The sequence below is a fragment of the Neofelis nebulosa genome, chromosome 1 (assembly GCF_028018385.1).
Source record: "Neofelis nebulosa isolate mNeoNeb1 chromosome 1, mNeoNeb1.pri, whole genome shotgun sequence".
NCBI classification, from domain to species: Eukaryota; Metazoa; Chordata; class Mammalia; order Carnivora; family Felidae; genus Neofelis; species Neofelis nebulosa.
Window position 1 is genome coordinate 42,113,488 of NC_080782.1, and position 15,683 is coordinate 42,129,170.

Consider the following 15,683-nt stretch of genomic DNA (forward strand, 5'->3'; position numbering starts at 1 on the left):
CTGCCATCACCCAATACCTAATAATAAAAATAAAAATAATAATAATAATAATAATAGCAGCTTCTATTTATTAAGTGCTTACTCTGTGTCAGAGACTGTTCAAACAGTATCTTCTTAATCTTGTGTCAGACTTTGAGATAAGCAGCTATTCTCATCTGAGTAACTTTCCAAGGGTTACATACAAGTGAGAAGGAGCTATGATTTCCAGCCCAGGTTTGTCTTATTCTCTACTTCCCAAGCTGCTGTTCCCGGGTTTTCTTACGTCCTTCCTAGCGCAGAGGTGGGGACAATAGACCCTCCACGAGGGAGTTCCCCTCTTCCCTTCCTAGCGAAGAGTCCGTGCTGTCCAAACAGAAAGAACACTTACAGGATCACTTCCACATCCACACTCCCATTTCTGCAATGAGAGAACGAAAGCCCAAGAGGGGAAAGTGAGGCAGCGTAGGTGGCCAGCTGGTGGCACAGCACAAAGGCCTGCCTCTCGCCGCTTCCGGGCTGCCCGCAACTTCTCAGCCCCTCACTTTCCTAAAGGGTTTCCGAAAGGCAGGAGTTACTGGGTCCTGGAAAGTTTAGGCAGGAAGAGGATGTGGGCACAAACGTATGGCATGCTTCGTGATCACGCTCTATAGGACACCAGGGACACTCCAGTTTCCCTGAAGCTTTGCTTTCCTAAAAAGTTGTGCGTAGATCAAATGCTTAATTTCTCATTCCGGTAAGTCAGCCTCCGGTGGGTGAGTCAGTTTGGCTCACGGCTGGGAGTTCTGTGCCATGGCTTTGTCTTTGTGCTGGCTCTCGGAGCTATAGGCATATGGACTTGAAGACGTATGACAAGATATGCCCATACACAAACAGTACATTTTACAGCCCATATACATACAGTAAATGCGTACATATACGTGTATATGTATGCATAGGTATGTATATTGTACATATACATAAAACCGCAAAAAGTTCCTTTCTTTCATTGTAGTCTGTTTTCCTTGGTTACCATTTAGTCCACTGTTGACATTTAGTTCCAGATAATTCTTTGCAATGGGGGCTTCCCTGTGCATTGTATAATATTCAGCAGCCTCTCTGGCCTCTACCCACTAGATGCCAGCAGCACCTTCCTGCCCACACTGTGACAACCAGAAATGTTTCCAGACATTGCAAAATGTCCCCCGCAGGAAAAATGCCCCCCAGTTGAGAACCATGATTTATCCTCATTTCTCCCTTAGTCCTCCGGTATTCGGGGATCTGCTAATTGGTGGAGAGAGCAAATATCCAAAACTCCAGCTGGGACCCATAGCAGAAGGAGGCTTTGGCCTGAGATTTTAAAATATTCTCATGTCAGACTTCCATAAGTAGCTATCCTCACTTGAGTAACTTTCCAAGGGTTACACACAAGTGAGAAGGAGCTACGATTTCCAGCCCAGGTTTGTCTTATTCGCAAGAACCCTGTGGGACAGCATGATTGTTTCCATGTTACAGATGAGAAAACTGAGGCTCTCTGCGGCTGGTCTCAAGTTACCCACCTAACAAGCGGCAGAGAAAATGTGCCCTTAACCTTTTTGTGAGTGTTTCTGAATCCAGGAGTCCAGTTCATACCAGGTGCGTGCTGTAATCTCCTGGGTGCCTGGGGCAGAAATAGAGGTTGAGAACCATGGTCCTGGCTCTGCCCTTCACTGGTTGATTGTCCCCAAATCACCGAATATCAGCATTAAAAGACAGCATCGGGGTAATCTAAACCAGCGAGACAAGAATCTGATCATCACCCAAAGAAATGTGCGGTGCCACCGTAGTGAGTGTGCTGATGTAGCACGTGACTGGGGAACCGACCTGGCCTGGGCTCTGGAGACACTGGCCCAGGGGGTGGCTGAGTAGAGGGTGGTGGGTAGAGAAAGCAGGAAGACATTACGAGCAGAGGGAGCCCTAAGGTGGCAGGAAGCAGGCAACTTGACCCAGGCTGGCTCTGCAGAGGGATTCCTCAGGGTTGGTGGAAGCCAAGAAAGGGACACAGGATGTAGGGACTTGGAAGTCCTCCGGGGGTGGGCTGAGGGTCAGGAGGAGTGACTGTCATAAAATCACAGAACAGCATCCAATCCCTTCTCTCACCTGCCTCTATAGCAATATTTCCTGCCACCATGCCGCCTCCTCCAGTGACTGACCCCCCCACTTCCCTCCAGAAGGAGTTCTCCACCTCTTCCAAAGCTATCACTTTGTCCTAAAGAGTGGTAAAAATGCTGTCTGTCATCAATCCAATGTGTCCCCTGAACACTGCCCATGGGACTACACCCCAGGCAGTGGCACCTTCAAAAAGGGGGAGCCCAGGCTTGGCCTTTAGGACTTGTCAGCAACCAGGAACCCCGAAATATCCTCATGACTATAGAGGCAGAAGTTACAACATAGTCTATGGATCCGATCTGACTCATAGCTGTGTTTTGCTTGGCCACGCGATGTTTTCAGATGGTTTTGAAATGCGCGGCCACCATTTGAAAATCAGATGTCATGTCAAAATGCAGGCTTCTAGCCTGCATGCCTGCGTGAGAACAGTGACACCTGGAGCCTGTCCTTCCTTCCTTTCCCCAGGTGCCCACCCACCCACTCTGCCGCCTACAGCACGGTGCCTGCCCTGCCCTGCCCCGCCCCACCACAACCCTTTAAAGACCTGCGGGCGGTGACCTTGGATTGGCACCTAGAGTTTTTTGTCTGCTATCCGGCCAACGCCGGTTCCTTCAGCTGCCACTCCTCTGATTCAACCTCCAGCCTCCTACCTGTCCTGTCATCCTCTTTCTGGCCACCCTCCCCTACTTAACGGGATGCACTCAGAAGCCACAACAATGTTCCCGGCAGGAGCTGGTGGGGGCTGACCTGGACAGAGGATTTAAAGAAACTTCTTTGTATGGGACACCATTAGTTTTCAACCCAGCCACCAGACCAGCAAGCACCATGTCAACCCCAATGGAAAGAGGCCTCGGAACATGCAAAACTGATTCTCCCTTATGAGTCTAGCTAAATAGGAGAAAGCCCTGGGGGAAGACATCGGACCATTTCCTGAGAATCTGCACAGTCAAACCTGGAACAATGCGGGAGGAATGACAAGCATCTTGAAATGTTTTTTTCATTTGTAAGTATCAACAGTGGGAAGAATCTAAGGAAAATACTTGTGAAAGCCCTTGGAAAGTGACAGCACTCCAACTGGCGATCTGAGGTTACTATTTGTTCTCTCTGTTCCCAGAATGAACCCAGGTAGACTCCTCCTTTTGCCCTCTGAGCATGTAACTGCATAGGTAGAAAACAGGAAAATGAATGGGTCTATGGAAAACGCATTGGCCTAGGAGCCTGTCGCCCCGGGGACTTTCTGCCCATGTGCTTCCGACTACTGGGAGCACTTAGGTAGGTCACCTAACCTTCTGGGCCTCAGTTCCCTCATCCGCCACGAGACTATCAATCCGTTGGGAGATTCCACAAACCAGAGCAGTGCATCCAAAACGTCCACCTGCGTTCAGGACTTTCCAGCCTTTTCTCCAGCTCAGACACCCCCCCGCCCCCGACCCCGGCCCCGAACCACTGCTCATTGACTTAACACTTCCTTTAAAATCGTCTTCAGTTCTAGTCATAATTTTTTTTTTTTTAGTTTAACCCCATCCCCAGAACATTTACAAGGTCACAGATTTAACGTGTTAATGATGACTTTGGTACAAGTTCAAATAACCACTCGGGGATTAAAATTTGAAACGATCTTTCTCCACACACCACCTAAAATCATCCTGTGTGCTTACAACACTGTAAGGACATCGAACTTGGGTTCATGGGTGGATTTCAGGAAGCCCCCGAATACCCTAAAATTGGACACTAAGTTGTGTGTGGGAGAGGCGGGGTTTTTGTGGGGAGAGATTTCATAAACTTGCCATGATTCTCAAAGGTCCATCTGTTCCGTACAAATGCTGACAACCACTGCCTCCAGAGCCTGTCAGATCTTTCTTCAGGAGGGATGGGGGCCAAAGGACTACACCTTCTAAACAGCTGCCTGGGGGCACCTGGGTGGCTCAGCTGGTTAAGTGTCTGACTCTTGATTTGGGCTCAGGTCATGATCTTACCATTCGTGAATTCGAGCCCCACATCGTGCTCTGCACTAAAAGCATGGAGCCTACTCGGGATTCTCTCTCTCCCTCTCTCTCTGATCCTCCCTCCCTCACTCCCCCCGCCCCCCGACCCGTCTCAAAAATAAATAAATAAACTTAAAAATAATAGCTGCCTGGGATTCCTTTCAGCGAATTTCCTCCCATCCTCCTCTCTAAATGTCTCCTGATTGACTAAAGAAGTACCTTTAGGTCACTTGGTGGGGTGGGAGTGGAACAGGCTCCTCTGGGACCTGTCTGAGCCTGGGAACCTGCCTGAGTCGCAGGCTCCGTCTACATCCCGGCAGAGGGGTCGCAGAGGCACTGGAAAGACAGCACCCCAAGGAAAGAAGGTCTTTGTTTAAAGCGATTTCATACACACTTGGCAAACTCCCCCAACCCCAGAATCCCAGGGAGCACAGCTTACACAGATCATCACCTTCTCTGGGGCGGACTCAGAAATTCAGCTCTGCAGGATTGTTGCGGGGAGAGGGGCAAGAATTACGAATGCTCCCCGCTCTGGCGCTGCTTGGCCCGGCGAAACTCCCTGCTATTTTCCCACCTGCTTGTTTTGCGGCTTGCTGAATTTCCATATGTCTGACCTGAATTCTTAAGTGGCTCGGACGGTTTCTGGTTGTAACACCCAGGGAAAAGACCCGGGACTTTCTCGGGCCCTGGAAGGGATGGCGGCTGCTTCAAGCAGACGTAATTGGGGAGGCGCCAGCTCTGATGGCATAGTTAGCCTTGATCCTACCTGAACACGGGGCTTCCCCAGAGAAGAGGTCGTGGACGTACAATGGTTGTGGAATGAATGAAAGACAACTACTGCTCGGGGCAGCTAGGCGCACCATAGGCAGACATGGACGGCCCAATCGAGGAAAGCCTCAGAGTAGAGGTGACGTTTGAAGGAGGCCTTGGAGTCAGGTATAATTTTAACAGCAGAGCCGGCCATGCTCTGAAGTGGTTAAACACAGGGGCTCCAGAGTCTGGCCTCTGGCTGGGTTTGAATTCCAACACCCCCGTGTGAGTGATGCGCCTTTGTGCAAATCTCATAGCCCCTGGAGGCCTGGGTGTCCTCGCCTACCAAGGATATAGGATAAGGACTGTGGGTGAGCCTTCAAGGAGAAACCACACAGCACATGTCGCACTGAGCCTTCGTACGTGCTCCCTGGTGGTTTTCATCGGCACCGGTGTGGGAGAGGAGAGCGGTCGGGGATGTCCCACCGCCAGGACGTGAGAGAGCGGAGCACAGAGAAGGCAACCGGTTTACCTGCGATTTCCACGGCACGGTCAGCACGCCTGAGCTCCTCTCCACAAAAGCTGGCAGTCCCACTAGCAGACTTCAGACTCCACTGTGGAAGCAAAGGTCCGCCCTCATGCTTCCCTGCGGGCCCTGTTCTCACTGGCTGCACAGCCTCGTGCTGTCCGGTGGTCCAGCTCTGCATTGCCTCCCCTGACAGTGGTGCCCTTGGCCCCAGGACAGAGCCTCCAGCATCCAGCCCCCCGGGGGGGCTCCTGCATCCCTGGGTGCTGATCCTTCTCTGGGCTGCATTTCCTTGGGAGAGAGCTAAACACAAAGGCCTGGCAGCCGCAGCGTCAAGATCGACATCAAAGAAGGAGTCAGGATGCAGGAGGAGCCACGGAATTGCTAGAGGCTGTTCCCGAACTTTCGTTCCTGGGCGGGTCCAGCTAGGCCTGCACATCCCTGGAGCATGTGTCCCTGGATGTCTGGTGGGCCGTGTTCACTCTTCACGTGTATTTATCACGCCCGGTGAGCCAGACTCAGCCGCTTTATCCTTTCTTCGCGGCACCGACATCGTGTCACGGCAGCGAGTGTTGTATCTTTTGCATCAGGACAGTACCTGCCATATAGGAAGCACTCAAGGAGCATTTGCCAAAAGTTGGAAGAATGCATGAATGAGTACCCACAGTGCCTGGCGCATACTAGATGTCCCGTCAACAGTCGTCAAGCGGGGAGGCATGTGGCTAAAGAACTGAGAGGGGAAGAGTTTGGTCAGGGAAGGCTTTCTAGAGGTGGCTTTCGAGCTGGATCTTAAAAGAGGGAGTGAAATTTCACAAGGAAGGCTGCACATTGGAACATTCCAAACAGAAGGGATGGGCATCTAGACACAGAAAGCAGTGGGAACATTTGACAAAATTGGGAATAGTTCAGGTTGGCTGGAGGGCTGCAAACGTCGAGAGGGTTGCAGAAAGCTGTGCCTTGGAGACATTTCCCCAACATCGTAGAGCGTCGCAAAGGCCATGCCAAAGAAGGGGAGCCTGCCTCCACCGGCCAGTGGAGGGCCAGTATAAGGAGAGGGCGATGTGATCTGACCAATGATTTAAGAAGATTAATATGGCAGTGCCTCGAAGGGCAGATTTGACCTGAGGGGAAGACAGAAAACAAAGGTCTGAAACCAGAAACGTGGAGAAAAGTATGAACAGGATTCGGCACAGGTTGGATGTTGATGGAAAACAATTGGGGGGGAGGGGAGAGTCGGTGATGAGGTCGAAGTTCCTGCACGGTTGCAGCATGAGCAGAGAAGTCGGGAGGAACAGGAGGGGTTGGGGGTCTGGAAAGGAGAATAAAGCAAAGCCCGCTCTGGTCTGTTACTCACATTTCCCGTACGGTGGATACCTGCTGACGTACAAGTGGCTGAAATTTGGCATTCAAAAATTAAATTTTGGATTTAAATTAAATTTATGAAACAATGTTGTGGCATCCCCCAGGGCAGGGACGAAACCAAACACGTCTGTGGGGCAGGTGCAGCCCAAAAGCCACCATGGTGTGCAAAGGGAATGAAGGACAGACTTCCAGCGTGATGCAGAGATCCTGGGAGCCTCTTTAGGAGATAGAGGTACCTCTTCCTCTTGCTGAGATATTGGGCACCCACCTCTCCCACATGTAGGATAGACAGGCTTGCAGGGGATGACTCAGCGCAGAGAACCTCTGAGATCTTGAGTGCCTAACGGTAGGGAATCTGGCCTTGATGGTGTGGAGGAGATGAGCCCCCAGAGGGCTCCTTGGCTGGGCCAGCTGCCGGGGAGACCGGGCCTGGCTGCACTGTGAAGCCCATGGTTATTTTCCTATGGTAGAAAAAGACAAGCAGGGGAGGTGGTAAGTCTGGCTCAGAGGCAGACAAGCAGGATATCTGGCCTGACAAGTTAAACCACTTTACTAAGAACTACGGCTGAACTAAGTTTGAATCTGATTCCGTGCCTCTGTGTGTGTGTGTGTGTGTGTGTGTGTGTGTGTAAGCACGCCTGCCTGCCCGTACTGGGGACGCTCTGAGGAAACAGAGGAGAGAGGAGAACAGGCCTGAGTGTATAGCTGCTTCATCTGTTTGCTTTTCTCATTTGTTCCTGGGTGAACGGACCTTCCTAATCCCTTGTGCTCACAGAGAAGGAAACGGCCTCTCTGGTTGCGTGACCAGAAGACTTCACAGCACCCCCTCCCCGGTAACCCTTGCCTCCGGGTATCCAGGGCCAGATTCTGCGGCCAGGACTCTGGGTTCTCGAACCCACGGTGGAGACGCAGAGAATCCTCCAGGCCAGGCTGAGTAGTAAGAGCCAGCAGCAAGCTCAGACCCTCTTGCCAAGGGAGAGCTGGCCATTCCAGGGCCCTGTCGCAGAGAACAGGCAGGCCGATGCATGCCTAGCAGGGACAGGGGAAACGCTGACCCACCGTTGTCCCAGCAGACTGAGGAGTGGATTCTGGGAAGGCGGGATCACCTTTCGGCCAGGTACTTGGCTCGCCCACGGTGAAGATTTGGTTTCCTCCACTTTGCTGGGATCTTTGACTTTGATCCACGATTACTTTCTACCTCTGAGCAGATGTATCCTGTATCTCAGTGACTCATGACATCCTACAAAATGAGATTTGCTGTCTTTTGTAGCAGCGGAATTCTTTCTTTAAAAGACGTCTTGCACTAAGCCCCAATATAGAAAATATATTTTACGCGAGTGATTAACATGTTCCTTCGTCAAGCTGGGTCCTTATTTTGGGGTGGCAAAGATGGTGATTACTTTCAAAATCTTGGAAGCGGCTACAAGAAAGCTGAGGCTTCTTTGAAGCTTGATGGCAAAACCACTGACCAAGGCCACTCTTTCTGGGGCGTCAGGATCCCGAGTGATGAGGATCTTTCACATATGAGGACACGAGGCCATTGTCATCATGTTTCACACAGTGAGGGAAAGACAACAGAAGGGCATTGCATCATTTCGTAGCATTTTACCGATTGCACTGGAATGGGAGGGAACCAGCATCGGGTGTCCGGAAGAGAAAAGGGTGATGCAGGAAAAAATCTGGGGCCCGCGTTCTCCTTTGGGCTCTGGAGAGTTCGGGCTGTAGGCTTCGGAGAGTTAGCTCTCACTGTGTCACAGTGGAGAAGTCCCTTCTTGTCCGCACACTCAGATCCCCCATTCGTGGGAGTCACTTCACCCGAGGGTCTAGGCTGTGTCTGCCATTCACTGCTCTCGGCACAGAAAGTTGTGGGATCACAAAAGCACGCAGGTACACCCGGTGTGCCGCAGAATGCACCCAGCCCCCTCCACACACCCAAACTGACATATGATACTAGGCTCTGTAGGGTGATTTCAGACCAAGCAATGCAAACGAACTCTTAGAAGATTTCCAGGGGGTTCCACGAGGGGCGGAAAAACAGCGAGCGAGCCCGCAGTTTAGAAACACTGGAGCCAGACCAAGCTTTCGGTCCTCACTGTATCCATCACCAGCTATATGATCCTGGGCCAGCCACTCACGCTCTTGCTCCCACCAGCTATAAAATGGGAACGGCATGGTGTCTTCCCGGAAGGGCTGACGGTTTACAGTAAGAGGTCGCCCAGAGCGGAGGGCCTGGGCACCCCCAGGCCGGGATTCAGGTCCCTTCTCTAATGAGCTGAGTGACTGCAAACCTCAGTTTTCTTATTTGTCAAACAGGGATGACGATGAAATCAGACAATGCTGGTAAAACACTTTTGTTAGCACTGTGCTTGGAATACAGTAAACACCCAGACAAAATCGGTACAGCCAAAGGTTAAGGGAACCTGGGGGGAACAGTGCCAGCTGTTACGTGAAGAATGGGGAGGGTTGGACAAGGCTCTGGAGGAAGACGGGCTGGCACCCTGGCCACGCCCCACTTCCCGGGTAACCCCCAGAATGGCTCTCCCTCTTTCTGGGCTGCCATCTCTCCATCTGTACGAAGAGGACGTTGCACCACCCAATCAGATGCTAAAATCCGTCTCTGGTTTTATGGTGTACTCTTAGCTTCCAGTTACAGCCCAGCGGAGGGATGCTGGAGTCCGTGTCCGGGGTCTCAGCTCAAGTGCCTTGAGGATGAGGCACACATTAGGCACGAGTAAAGTGAGCTATCTTGAGTTGTGTTGTTTTCAGAACAAAGTTGACCTGGTAAGCAGGAAGGGATATTCTTTACATCCACCAAGAAATGTGTTCATTCCCAGTTTTCTGGAACCACTGGCACAGGCTCAAATTTGGAGAGGGGGCCCTGATGTCATAAGGGCACCCAAGCCCCAACTGCTCTTCAGTAATAGTCAATCATTGCCAAACAGAATGCAGGCTCAATGCTCCTAGACCTTCCAGATTTTCAAGGAAAGCCAGAAGTGATATTCTGTGTGTATGTGAAATCTTCTGATAATGAAGGTTAGCGTATCATACAAAACCTCTAAAAAAATAATACTTTGGGGGGGGCGCCTGGGTGACTCAGTCGGTTAAGCGGCCGACTTCGGCTCAGGTCATGATCTCACGGTCCGTGAGTTCAAGCCCCACGTCGGGCTCTGTGCTGAGGGCTCAGAGCCTGGAACCTGCTTCCGATTCTGTGTCTCCCTCTCTCTCTGCCCCTCCCCCGTTCATGCTCTGTCTCTCTCTGTCTCAAAAATAAATAAACGTTAAAAAAAAAATTTTTTTTTTAATAAATAAATAAAAAATAATACTTTGGGGCCCCTGGGTGGCTCAGTTGGGTAAGCATTTGAGTCTTGATTTCGGCTCAGGTCATGATCTCGCGGTCCGTGGGTTCAAGCCCACAGACAGCGCAGAGCCTGCTTGGGATTCTCTCTCTCCCTCCCTCTCTGCTCCTCCCCCCACCTCAAAACAAATAAATAAACTTACCAAAAAATAATACTTTCGCAATCTGCAAACTCAGCTCACGGGTGGTATTTTGCAATCTCAGGTGTAATCCGTTCCTAAGACATAAGAGCAGGTGTCGGCTGCTATGACCCAATGCTCCCCGTCTCTGCCTCCCCCCAGCAGAAGATAGGTTCACTCTCCATGGAATGTATGCTCACCACATTGGGTAGAACCTGAGATGAACATCAAACCCAGAAGTAGTTCTCCATGACCGCTGTTTTCAGACTTCAGGATCCAGCAAAATCACTTGGGAATAAAAGCATTCAAAGAGCTTGGGGACATGCCTTCCCTAGGCACCACCCATAGAAGTTCTGATTCACAGATTTGAGGTGGGCTTCAGGAATCTGACCAGAATGTTCCTAGGGCTCCCTTGGGGAGACTGCTCTCAGGTCTACTGAGGGGCTGGGGAAATGTAGAACTACAGGAGTCCTGGCTGATGTGGGTGTGTGGGAGAGCTGGGAGGGTGGCCAGCTGAGCTGACAGAAGCTCCAGAAGGGACCCAGACTGAGGAGGGTTACTTGCCCCTTCCAGGGAGCTTGGACAGAGAGCCACTTATGTGATTCATCTACCAGAGGCTTATTTTAAGAATTCACAGAAAAGTAAAGAAGATAAGAAACCATCTGAGCCACAGAGCCAAACTCCACGGAGGCCAGAATAGTATTCACTTGGATAGTTTTTCACTCTGAGTGACTGGATTATCTCGTGTGTCCATAAGCAGTGGGCATTTGTTGCTGCCTCCTCTGATTAGGAGCACTGTTCTGTGCCTTCATTCTGTCTTACTGCTCTCTCCAAGAGACAAGGTCCCACAAGTTCAGTGGGGCCCCAGACTATTGGTCGGAGTGTTCACACCATACCTGCCAACCCATAGTTGGTCTTCTGTGGGTCAAGCTACCGGTCTGAATCACATCACCTATGGAACCGCATCAGCTGTGGCCAAGGGGTCAAGGTCAGGAGATGCTAAGCATGCCAACCTATGTGTCAGGAGCCTCTAGGAAAAGGGCTGGAGGAGAGTAGGCTCCTGGCCTGGTCTACCTGCTATGATAATGGAGACAAGGAAAGTAACCAAAATGGCCGAAGACATAGAGGCTCCCACAGGAGCACTCTGCCCTGGCTATACCTGAAGAACCCACTAGCCTATCACACGAAGGTACAGGCTCTGGAGCCACCCTGCCTGGGTTCTTATTCCAGCTCCACCATCCATTCTCCGACTGTGTGAACTTGGGCAGGTTATTCCATTTCTCTGAATTTGGGCTTCCCAGTGTTTCAGTGTTTCAATAAGAATGATTATAACAACGCTTCACAAAAGAGTTGAGTGTTAAATGAAATCCTGGGTGTAAAGCCTTTAGCACAGAGGCTGGCATGGAGCAAAAGATAATATTTAGTTTAAAAGAAAGAGAAAGAGAGAGAGAGAGAGAGAAGAAACCTACAGAGAGTTTCCCTTCTCAGAAAATGTCCTCAGAGAAGAACAGAACAACAGTGCAAGAGGAAACCCGAGTTCTGGAGAAACATGGGCTATTATTGTTATTCTCCGAGTATAGAAAATAGTTGTGGAACAGCAGTGCTATGTGCTGTGGGATGGGGTGGGGGCGGAAGGAGAAAGAGCACTGTATCAGTGGGACATCTGAGCACAGGCCCCGCTATGCCATTTCTGTAACTAACCCCGTGATCCGCCATTAGCAAGGCCGTTTCTATGCCTGGGCCTTACTTTCCCCATCTCTAAAGTGAAGGGGTCAGGCCATCCGAGCTCAGAGGGCACTTCCAGCTCTGAAACTCTGGACTCTTGTGAGGATCAAGAACGGCAGAAGAAGAAACAAAGAATTAGTCAGCTAACCGCAGATTCTAGAATGGCTGTTTGGGGAAGGCTGTTAAGGGAAGGTTACCATGAAAGGGCACTCTGGGGTGAAATAACGGCCAGATTTGCTGAGATAAGAAGGTTGGACTGGGGAGGGGGTGCCTGGGTGGCTTGCTTGGGTAAGCACCCTAGTCTTGATTTTGTCTTAGGTCACGATCTTATGGTTCGTGAGATGGAACCCCTCATCGGACTCTGCGCTGACAGCACGGACCCTGTTTGGGATTCGCTCTCTCCCTCTCTCTCTGCCCCTCCCCCACTCACTCATTTGTGCTCTCTCTCTTTCTCTCAAAAGAAATAAATAAACACTGAAGAAGAAGAAGAAGAAGAAGAAGAAGAAGAAGAAGAAGAAGAAGAAGACTGGGTGGCTCAGTCCGTCGAGAGTCCGACTTCAGCTCAGGTCATGATCTCACAGCTCGTGAGTTTGAGCCCCGCGTCGGGCTCTGTGCTGATGGCCTGGAGCCTGAAGCCTGCTTTAGATTCTGTGTCTCCCTCTCTCTCTGCCCCTAACCCACTCTCATTCTGTCTCTGTCTCTCTCAAAAATAAATAAACATTAAAAAAAGAAGAAGGAGGAGGAGGAGAAGGAGAAGAAGGTTGAATTGGGACCTAAGAATCGTCTTCAAGAATGTGGGGGAGGATATCACCAGGAAGCAGAAGGAAGCTGGTCCTGTGCTATGGGTGGAGGGCATTTTTGCAGTGACCATTCTGGCAAGTAGAGATGTCTTCCTCAGATGGTTTCGGGGCACATCCTCTTGCTTCCTTCAGGTGTCTCACCTTCAGGTCAAACACTGCCTCCTCCTGCCTCTCCTCCTGACCCTAGTCCTAACTAAGCCCATCCCTAACGACCCAGTGTAAACAGCCCTTCACCCACACTCTGCTCCACGCGTGGCCTGACATCACGACAGATTGCCAGCTCCCTCAGAGAATTTGCTTCTTTCGCTGATGAATCCCCAGTTCTAAAAACAGGGCCTTGAATATAGCGGATTCTCAATAAATATCTGTGGACAAAAGAAGAAAGAGGAGGGGGAGGAGGAGGGAGAGCACAGGGGGAGCAGGGGGAGGAAGGGGAGGGTTCCCTACAATTCTGCCCTTTGCCCTGGTGAACAAAACCTGAAGAATTAAGACTGTGAATTCAGAATTCAGACTAAGAATTAAAATTCTGAATTCAGCCTGCTAACAAGGAAAGGAGCTGGGGACCGGGTGATCCTCCCCCGATTCCTGGGAAGTTTTCTCTACATGGAGCCTCCCATGGAAGGCCAGGGAGGGCACTGCCCTGGGGCAGGGAGACCAACGAGAATGCCAAGCTGAGAACAGGCATTCCATCTGGAGCGGACCCTGACTCGGGAAGGATCTTCCCCTTGATTCTGGAGGCTGCTTGCTGCCCTTGCATGGGGCTTTGAAGATTTGGACGTTCAGGAACTGTCCTGAAACTTCCCCTCTTCCGCATCCAGGAGGCCTGTTAACTCTCAGGAACTGTGGATTGTCTAGGGAATATAAACAAAAGAACAAAGGCAAAACCAACTCATTGAAAGGGAAAGAATGTCAGAGTGAACTGAACATAAAGCCCGCTTGGAATTGAAACATGCAGAGTGATACACAGAAGGAACACGATCAGGAGCCCAGGGGGGATGTCCTGAGAAACCAAAGAAATTCCATCCCAGTTCGCAGCCCTTGTTGGCAAAGGTTTTGTGGAAGGAGCGCATGTCCCCAGAGCTTGAGCTTCTCCTTACAAAGTAACCTTGGCTACCAGTTTCGCCTCTGTTTGCTCTGAGACAGCAGAGTGGGGACACCGGGCAGGCCGGCTTTTATTTGTCAGAACATGTTCTCTTTTCTGAGAGTGCTGCGCTTTAAGCATCAGGGAGTCTGGGGGCCAGAATGGCATTTTTACCAGCTGTGTGACTTCTGGCAAGTTCCCTCTTCTCTGTGGGACTCAGTTTCTCCTTGGGTAGAAAGAGAGATTTGAGCTACATTTGGGGACCCTTTCCTCTGTTCCTCCAAACCCCCTTGTCAGTGGCCTCAAAGTCGTCAGTGTACTTTTCCAGCCTCAGCTCTCCCACACCCCTCCATGCCTCCTTTTCGGCTGGCAGATAGTTTCTGGCTTCGTGTAAATTGTACCCCCCAGAATGGGGAACCCCTATGAGTCTCAGTTACAGATCCCAAGGTGAGGAGGGCTCACTCTCACTACTGGCCAGACCAGTGTCGGGAGGTCGATCACTTTCCCTTATGGCACCAGGGCTAATGGGCCTGCCCTTCGTCTCTCTCTCTCTCTCTCTCTCTCTCTCTCTCTCTCGAAGCAAAAGCAACACACTGCCTGTTCTGCCAAGTTCCCCTCCAAGGCATGTGACAGCAGACACCCCAAAGGGGAAAGGCTGCCAAGAAGGGCCTTGAGTCCTTGGCATTGGTTGAGAAGGTGGAGCTCTCCCAGTATATGACTCTGGGGCTCCTTCTCTGCTAGATACATCAACTTCCTTACCTATAGAATGGAAATAAGAACCCTCACCAGCCAACTCAGCCAGCCTTTGTGAGACTCAGATGGGAAAAGAGATTTGGAGGAAACCTTTGAATTGCTACTTAGACCCTTGGGTCCAAGATTCTCAATCACTACTCTGACCTCCTGCCCCCTTGACGTGTTGTTTCTTCACTTTGCCCATCCTGTCAGCCTCTCCAGCAATAACAAAGCAGTTCAGAGCGTGGGCCCTGGAGTCAGACTGACGAGAGTTTCATGGTGGCTCTCCTACTTCCCAGCTGTGTGCTCTTCAACAAGTTAATTCACCTCTCTGATCCTCGGTTTCCTCATCTAAAAGTGACATAAAACGGAAACGACTCAAGGGCTGCTGTGAGATAACGTAGGCAGAGCATCTGAAGCAGCATCTAAGATACATTAGTTCCTAATACTATTAGTGTTACGTCCTTGAAAACCCCCAACCTGTTGTTGACAACCCAGTCACCACTGATGGAACCAGCGTCAGACTCCACACATCTAATGAAACTAGTAGGTCATCCTGAAAACAGTCAGTCCTCAAGCCATGGTCCACAGATCTTTGGAAATCCTTGAAATCCTTTCAAGGGATCCACAAAGCCCAAACTGGTTTCAAGATACTACATGGTCTTTCTCACTGTGTTGACATTCACACCGATGGTACCAAAACAATGGCAGGGGAAATTGCTGCTGCCTCAGCCCGGATCACCCGTACAATTCATCACTACGTTCTTCAGCACCATACACTACCTACCGGAAGGAAAGAAAGCAAGCAAGCCTTTTGCACTTACGCTGTGTTTTACGAAGCAGTGAGAATTGTTAATTTTATTAAATCTTGACCCTTGGGTATACTTCTCGGTTGTATCCTGCGTGACAAAATCCGGACCCTGCCAGGCACCGCACTGTGATACTTGTCCGGAGGAGACACACGCCCGTAGTTGTTGGTTTGCAATAGGCGTCAGCTGCCTTAGCCATGAAAAACTATTTTCATTTGAAAGAATGGCTCACTGACAAACTAATGTTATTCGGATGTGGACACATGGCAGACATTTTCTCAAAAATGAATGAAGTGAGGCTTCCTTTCCTTTCTTCAAGGAAAATCACTACCAATG